We start from the raw sequence: 9,085 nt of genomic DNA on the forward strand, positions 1-9,085 counted from the left end.
ATTTCTTTGGTTAAATGGAACATTTTCTCATCTATTTGTGTATTTGTCATCCATTCTCTGGGTAATACATCTGTCTACATTCTTTGCCCATTTTGTCTAGGCGAGGAGTAAAAAATTTCTTATGTGTTGTTTGCAGGGGGGAAGACGAGGAAGACTTGATTTTTTTTTTTTAAATGCTTTTCAGGATTTGTCCCAGTTACCTTTTTTGTCAAGCAGATAGAATGTAGTTATCAACGACCTGGTCACTCGACTTCTGAGAACATGCATTAGGAAGTGTCCTCCCAGGAAGTCGTGAAAATGCCTCACTTCCTGTTTGCGAAGCATCATGTGTCTTTGAATGAGAAGTTCTGCTAAGTAAGGGATTATCATGGGTGGGAGGGATCACGGTTTTCCGAAGCTGAAACTCCTGAGGGGGCGTACAGTCCAGGTTATTTCAGAAGGGCAAATAAAATTTAGGGCGGGACACAGAGCACATTGTAATGGTGACTTTATATTCATTTGGATCTCCAAATGGTATCATCTGTGTATTCCTGGAGGTAGGGGTATCCCTCCTGAAGGCCCCAGTGGGTGTAGGCATGTAGAGGGGTCGGGCCTACATGCCTAAAGATTTGAGCCCTTGGGGCATCATCTGCTGCTTTAGGCCTACATGCCTAAAGTATTGAGCCCTTGGGGCATCATCTGCTGCTTTAGGCTCTTGACCTCTTTGCTTTGGGTCAGGACCCCTTTGAGACTTACTGAATTCAGTGAGCATTTATTAAATGCCTAATATATGCCAGGCATTATTCTAGGTGCTAAGGCTAGACCAGTGTTTCTGTCCTTAAAGAGTTGCCAGTCTCATGGGGAGAGATGAGCCAAAAAGACTGGGTGTACTAAAGAAGTGAATTATGTGCATGTGTGGGCGACGAGAGCTATGGATGAAAGGAAAAAGTGGACCAGATTGAGGGTGAAGGTAAGGGGGTTCGGGTGCAGTTCACACATCAATAGGGAGGCTAGGATGGACCTCACTGAGAAGCTGAGATTTTTAGCAAAAACCAGAAGGAGATGAGGGAGTTATCTAAGAGGTTATCTGGGGGGCGGGGGTGCAGGGATGGGGAGCTTTCAGGTAGAAGGTTCGGCTACAACAGGCTCTGTGGCAGGTGCAATTGGAGCTCATCCAATGCTCTGTACCATCTGGGGCACCCAACCCCTTGTTGTAGCAGGTGTTGGCTCCTAAAGTTTCACACATGTCCCCTTCTCTGGAGGATTGCCCTAGGTCAACCTCCCTTCTTGGAGATGCCAGGGAGGTGGACAATGACTGACTGATAGGAGGGGGCCCTAAACTTGCACAGGACTATCTCCATGATGTGGAGTTCATTCTTTCCCAAGCTCCCCGTGGGACAGGCTTAGGCTAGACTTCTTCAAAAACTGCCGTCTGCCTAACTTCTTCCTCCGACTTATCCTGATTCCCTCACCACCTCTCCTGATGCCGGGAGGATTTCCTCCATAAATCCCTCGCATGAGAATCCCAGTCTCAGGCTCTGCTCCCAGGGAACCCAGCCCAAGGAAGCCCTAAGGCCAGAGCTTGCTTGATATGTCCGAAAACCAGCAGGGAAGCCATTGTGACTAAAAGTAAACCTCCCCAGGAAACGTACAAATACAGACACTACGGAAGCAGATTCAGAGCCATAGTATTCCTTGTGCCCCGCATGAGGGCTGATAACCCTACATGTTGACTTCTTCATACACCATCCCTTTCTCCAAGAAAGAGTCGGGAGGGTACCTTCTCACACAGAACTTTCTGGCTTCAGTTAGGAAACCTGCCTACTTGCCTCTTTCCAAAGTTGCTTTCCTGGAAAATTACTGACTCTATTTCCTATCAACAGAATTGTGTCCCCCTCAAAATTCATGTGCTGAGTCCCTAATCCCCCAGGGGGGGATTGTAGGGACTCTAAGTGGAGAAGGGCTTTCAGGAGATGATTAAAGTTAAATGTGGTCTTAAGTGTGGGGGCCTTAAACCAGTAGGAATGTCGACCTTCTAAAAAGAAGAAGAGGAGAGAGACCTCTTTCCCTCTCTGCCATGCACGTGAAGACACCCAGAAAACTGTTCTCTGCAAACCAGGAAGTGGGCTCTCACCGGAAACTGAACGGTATGGTATTTTCTTATGACAGCCTGAGCAGACCATCAAAACTACAAAACCATCCCCACTGCAAAAGGCAAAAGGAAATTCTAGGGTTAGGTTTGTGAGGATCATCCTTCTGATCCTTTGGGAAACAGTTTCAGCAGCGACGCTGCTCAGCTCCAGGGAGCCAAGCCAGGGGACCTTGGGCCCTTGAGAGAGGGTTTGAAAATCAGAGGCAACACAGAACTCAACTTGTTTGTCTATTTTCACACATAACCAAAAGATGGAAGCATTGTAAAAGGTCTGGAGATAGACAGAGGAAAAGTTTTCTTAGAATTTTAATCATTTCCTGTGTCGCTGCTGTTCTGTGAATGCAGAGAAATCTCCTCTCACATAGAGAATTAATTCTGAGAGGTAATTAGTTTATTTCTTATGAAAAATGTTTAACCCACCTCCACACATCCTGGCAATACAACCAAACTCCTGACAAGGAGTTGGAAAGAACGCATTTGAAGACTGAAGACATGGCTTGGAGACTCAGTTTTCTACCTTTCTTCTGTGATCTTTGCCAAGTGACCTGCCTTCCCTGAACCTCAGTTCAGTTCAGTGGGTAAGACTCACTCTATGACATCATGAGGATCAAGCAAAGAACACATATAACAGTACATTTTTATTTGGCCCCAAAGGCATCTAGGATTACCATCTCTGAGCAATCCTTGAGCTAGTAACCTGCTAGATATTCATGAACTTATTCTGTGATTGGACTGTCCTGGGGTCAGGCCAAGAGAAGTCCAAGAGCTGGAAGCATCAAGAGCTGGAAGCATCCAGCCAGGGGAGGATGCCAAGGTTGAGAGTCGGCCCATCCGGGAAAAATGGACTAGTTACTTCACTAGCTATATTAGTATCACCTGGGAAGTTGATTGAAATGCTTGCTTCTGTTTTCATCTCTCCCTTGCTCTAGGGGCTACTGAATCAGATTCTCTATGGGTGGCCCAAGAGTCCACATTTTGAAGGGGTGTCCTCAGGTTATCTTTTTGTACCTCTAAGTTTCGGGTTTTTTAAAAAAGATTTTATTTATTTGCTAGAGAGAGAGAGAACGCAAGAAGGGGAAGCAGCAGGCAGAGGGAGAGGCAGGCTCCCCGCTGAGCAGGGAGCCCGATGTAGAACTTGATCCCAGGACCCTGGGATCATGACCTAACCCACTCAGCCACCCAGGCACCCCTATGTACCCCTAAGTTTGAGAAACATAGTTCTAGTGTTCTAGCAGACCTACTCTGGATTGTACAGTCACTAACAGGTTACTGTAGATTTCGTACCTAAGTTGTAAGTGATCATTTTGAACGGTCTGCTTAGAACAGCTTGCAGTATAAATCTGTTCCCCATAATAAGCAGTATTTGTAGGCTATTTATTGACAAAAAAAACCTTGGAGCTTATCCTATATCATCAAGGATAAATAATTAGATTATGTAAACGATTCCTCAAGTCATATATTATTATGTACTTCTGTCCAATTAGGATGATTTAAGAGGAACAATTGAAAACACTTTTTGCATGTATTCATGAAGGTCAATTACATAAAAGATTAGGAAAGACCCACAGTGGTACTTAGAATTGTGGCATAATCAAGACTGTTGCTTTATGAGGTCTGATTTTTGTTTTGCTGCTTGCCAGTCTGATGCCAAGATGCACAGCCAATTAAATGGCAATGAGCTGTACTTTGCAATGAACAAGAGCAAAGGTTCACTTAAATTTAGCATTCTGACTTCATTAAAATTTTTTATGCCAGCACATAGAACATGCTGTGAAAACGAAATCACAGAATGACATAAAACAACCCCTCTGTCATCTGGGAGTCTATATTTAGAATCATTTCTAAATGTTTCTGCACCACTGGGACTGTGCAAAAGATTTTCCCTTTCGTGGTGTTATATTATGAACCAGAACCAAAAATTTAAGATGGCTAGTTTTAATATTTTTTGTTAACACCAGATTGTTGGATGGTATAATGCCAGAGGCAAGAGAGAATGGGTAAAAACCTGTTGTCCATATGCTGCAGGATGAATAATAATTTCCTGCGTGGAAACAAGGAGACGGAGCCTCGAAAACCATGGAATATATGAAATCTACTATCTCAGGGCTGTGCTCAGTGAGTGCAGGGACGCAGGGCTGGGCGTCCGACCGGGCACACCTCACGGGTGCTCTGTCCCTGGGTCTTCTAAGCTACGACTCCCAGAACCCAATTATGTTGAGAAAGGCTCAATCAACAAACTTCTAGGTACAAATAGTGATAGCTATAGCTATGTATCAGTTATGATCTTCACTTTTCATTCATCATTTCCAAGTGTATCCCTAATGACAGAGAAAGAACTTGCAAATGACAGAGAAGAAAACTGGCCTCAACTAACAGCGAAGTCGGGATTGAGGCTGGCTCTGACCCCAAATCATTCCCTGCTTTGTTACTCCATGTTGCTTCCTTTGTGCATGACTATGTCCCGCACTTTGAGCAGCATTTTCCCCAGATGTGATGCCTTGACCAGCAGCATCACCTTGGTCTGGAATGTTTGCTGGAATTCAGATTACCAGGCACCATCCAGCCCAAGGGCACCCGGTGCTCTGGCAGGCCCAGGGACATGCGTTCTCACAGCTTCTACAGACGATGCTTATCCGTAGCCGTTTGAATGTTATTCTTTTTGATGAATCCAGAGGAAGCACGAGATAGAGGAGCTGCCCTTCATGCGTCTACACACCAGCTGGAGAGCGCAGCCCCCGGGGGAAACCAAAGCGAAACCTTCCATTTACTTTTGCATCGTTTGCAGCAATTTGTGAAATCCCAGCCTGTCTTCCACCTGGCGCCCAGCGTGCTTTTGAGCCATCCTGCTTTGTGATCAGGTGGTATTTACTTGAGGAATCAAATCCTCATATTAACATAAGCAAAACATAATTAGAAAAATCTGTTATAAAAACCATTCTGCTTTCCAAGCCAAATATAAATTACTTTGGAGTAAGTCATGCCAAGAATCCCACTCCATTAGCTCATGTAATTAACAGCGGCTGTCATGCCAATGACTGTCAATGTCTATTTCTTTTAATTGTTTGCATATGTGGCCCCTCCCCACACCCTCCCCATCATTTACTCCCAGTGTATGTATAGTTTGAAAGAATTGCCATCAAAAGATGATCTAAGGAGCACCTGGGTGGCTCAGGAGGTTAAGCCTCTGCCTTCGGCTCAGGTCATGATCTCAGGGTCCTGGGATCGAGCCCCGCATCAGGGTCTCTGCTCATCAGGGAACCTGCTTCCCCCTCTCTCTGCCTGCCTCTCTGCCTACTTGTGATCTTTCTCTCTGTCAAATAAATAAATAAAATCTTAAAAAAAAAAAAAAAGACGATCTAATTCATTTTTGTAACGAGTTGTAGTGACTTGGCTGCTTTGCCCACTCTCCTGCTCCCCCATTTTCTGCCCTTCTCAGTGCGTCCCTTGTGTGGAAGCTGACCCCTAACAGACACTGCTGCCTCCTCGGCTCCCGTGCCCTCCGGCCTCTGCTTGGTTTGGGTAACGGGAGAACTAGCAGGGGACAAAAGAGAAGGAGACAAAGGAGTTAGAGGTGCCTTTAAGCCATGCCCTTCTCCGCTGTTCCTGGTCCCTTTTATGGCCACTATGTCTAGCAGGGGCCCTCCTTCTGGCGCCAAATCACACTGCCTTGGATAATAAGGGACCTCGGGGAGGTGGTGGCTTCTTGCTGTGACTGGTCCCTGGGTGTCTCAATATCCTTCCCTGGTTTTCTGCAGTCTGCCGGTGCCTCTGTAAACAGGGTTTTCATTAAGTTCTCCCCTGGGTGTGCCCTCTCCGATACATGCAGGGATTCATTCATTCACTGAATTCATACATTCCATGCTTTCTTTTGCATTCATTGGCTATGTTCATGCAAAGCTGTCAAGTCTATCCAGAATACTGGCTCAACTCGCAAATATAATTACTGTGTGAACTCTTGGGTTTATTTTCAAATATATAAACATACCATATATATACACACACACACATATGTATATAGCTAACCCTTGAACAACACAGGGTTGGAGGTGCCAAACCCCCTCACGCAGTCAGAATTCCACATGTAAGGGCTCCTGGGTGGCTCAGTCAGTTAAGCATCTGCCTTCAGCTCAGGTCATGATCCCAGGGTCCAGGGATGGAGTCCCATATCAGGCTCCTTGCTCAGTGGGGAGCCTGCTTCTCCTTCTGCTCCTACCCCTCCTCCTCCACTCGCTCTCCGTCTCTCTCTCAAATAAATAAATACATAAAATCTTGAAAAAGAAAAACCACAGGTAAATTTTGGGTCCCCCCAAACTCGACTGTGAATAGCCTATTGTTGAGCGGAAGCCTTACCAACAATATAAACAATCAATTAACACCTATTTTGCATGTTACATGTATTACATACTGTCTTCCTACAGTAAAGTCAGCTAGAGAGAAGAAAATATTAACAAATTGTAAGAAACAGAAAATACATTTATAGTACTCCACTGTATTTATAAAAAGGAAATCTGTGTTTAAGTGGACCCACGCAGTTCAGGGATCAGCATGAGAAATAGTAGAGTCACAACTGATCCTCTCCCACCTTCCCTGAGCGGGAAGACTTTGTTGGGTCCATTGAGGAAACTGACAATGGATGGAGTCCAGGGAAAGGGAACACATGAGCATTTAAGTGTAACTTGATGTAAAAAGGACTACGGGTAGGGCACTTGGATGACTCGGTTGGGTGTCTGTCTTCAGCTCAGGTCATGATCCCAGAGTCCTGGGATCAAGTCCTACATTGGGCTCCTTGCTCAGGGGGGAGCCTGTTTCTCCCTCTACCTACTGCTTCCCCTGCTTGCACGCACGTGTTCTCTCTCTCTCTCTCTGACAAACAAAACAAAATGTTAAAAAAAAAAAAAAAAAAAAGGGGGGACTGGAGGTGCCAGAACCAAGAGAACAGAAAGAGGATGACTGGGCATCTGTCTGGGCGGAGGGAGGGGGAGGGTAGAGGGGAGGAAGGAGGGGGAGGAGGAGAAAAAGGAGGGGGATGGGGTTGAGGGAAGGGTGAGGGAGAAGAAGAGGGGAGAGAGGGATAAGCAGCAGGATACCCTGATCTTTGGAGAAAACTGGCAAGGAGGATGTTGAGGAAGCTTCCTGGGGCTTACACAGCCCAGTTATGAGCAACATTTCTCTTTAAGGCCACAGGGTTTTAAAAAACATGTCTGTGAGTTTTTGACACTTTCCCATCAAAAGGCGGAGTCTAACTCTCTTCTCCTGGAATGTGGACTTATTTCAAATGGAACATAGCAGAGTGATTCTGCAGGACTCCAGAAGCTGGGTCATAGGTGTTCCTGCCACCACTGAGGTCCCAGCTGACAGCCAGCATCCGCCACTAGGACTATGAATGGATGCTACTGCAACAGTCCCAGCCCCAGCCTGGTCTTCAAGCTCAGCCAATAATGGTGATGGAAGTTGGGACAAGCTGTTTCCCACAAGCCCTCCCCAAATTGCAGGTCTGTGAGCCAAATGAGTATTGTTGTTTAAAGCCACTCAGTTTTGGGGTGGTTTGTTATGCGGCAATAGATGGCTTACACGGAAGTTGTTTTGTTTTGTTTTGCTTTGGGTGGTTTTAAAAAAAGGTTTATTTCTTTATTTGCAAAAGTGGTGAGGGGCAGAAGGAGAGACAGTTTTAAGCAGAGTCCACCCTGAGCACAGAACCCAACAAGGGGCTCAATCTTACAACCCCAAGATCATGACCTTAGCCAAACCAAGAGTTAGACGCTTAACCAACTAAGCCACCCTGGCACCCAGGGGCACAGAGCATTTATGGTTAGATATGTATGGTTTAAGCTGGCCTTTGAGTGGCCCTGCATTTATCAGTGACAAGGAGATGGTACCCAGAGATACCGGATACTAGAATTTTTTTTTTTTCTTAATCCTCCAAGGAGCTTTTTGAAAAACCCTTCTTAGGAGGAGTTGTACACGTAACATGACAAGCCCTGGGAGGCTAGGACGTAGGAGGTGCTTCAGAAATTTATATTTTGGATGAGCAAATAAGCCAGATGGGGAGTGGGATCCTAGGGGGACATTTCAGTAACCACAGGCATTAAAGGCGGGTTTTGAGGCTTCGAACACACTTGTTTGGCTCAGAATCTGGATGAGTGGATGAACGCAAATTTGCGTTGGAGCTCATTTGCTTGGTATACTAGAGAAGGAAGCTGGGAGACATCTCCACAGTGTTATCTATATGTAGGAAGGAGGGAAAAATGGGTTTAAAAGCTAGTAGTGGAATTGTTCAGAGAGAAAACTACCTTTTTGTGGCAGAACATCTTGGAGGATCACGGTTATTGTGAGGAGCTGACCCCCCAAGGCATGGACAGGATGGGCTTTGAAGGAGACACAGAACCATGTTCTGCCCAGTAGGACAAAGCGAGAAGATCACGGAGAGTGAGAGCAAGTGTGGGGGTCAGGAGGGTCCCAGAGAAAGTAGATCAGAGAAAAATTGACTTGGTGACTGAAGAACTCCAAGAACAAACATGTTGAATTGTTATTTGTAAGTTGTTGGCTGTGATGTTCTACGGTGGAGAAATCATTCATTGCCCCACATTTTCCCTGAGGTCTCTTACATGCAGACTTGCATTGGTGCTGTTTGGTGGAGTGAAAAGATCAGGGCAAGGTCCCGCATGGAACAGAAACGGGTCAAAGGGGTGTCTCCGTGGCTCAGGGGATTAAAGAGTCTGCCTTCAGCTCAGGTCATGATCTCAGGGTCCTGGGATCGAGTCCCGCATTGGGCTCTCTGCTTAGCCGGGAGCCTGCTCCCCACCCCCATCCCCCGCCTGCCTCTCTGCCTGCTTGTGATCTCTGTCAAATAAATAAACAAAATCTTAAAAGATAAATAAATAAAAAAGAAAAGGGTCAAAGGACCAGACATACGGAGGAAATACGGAGGTGGGACCGAGGCCACTGGAAGAAGTT

The sequence above is a fragment of the Mustela lutreola genome, chromosome 3 (genome assembly GCF_030435805.1).
Source record: "Mustela lutreola isolate mMusLut2 chromosome 3, mMusLut2.pri, whole genome shotgun sequence".
NCBI lineage: Eukaryota > Metazoa > Chordata > Mammalia > Carnivora > Mustelidae > Mustela > Mustela lutreola.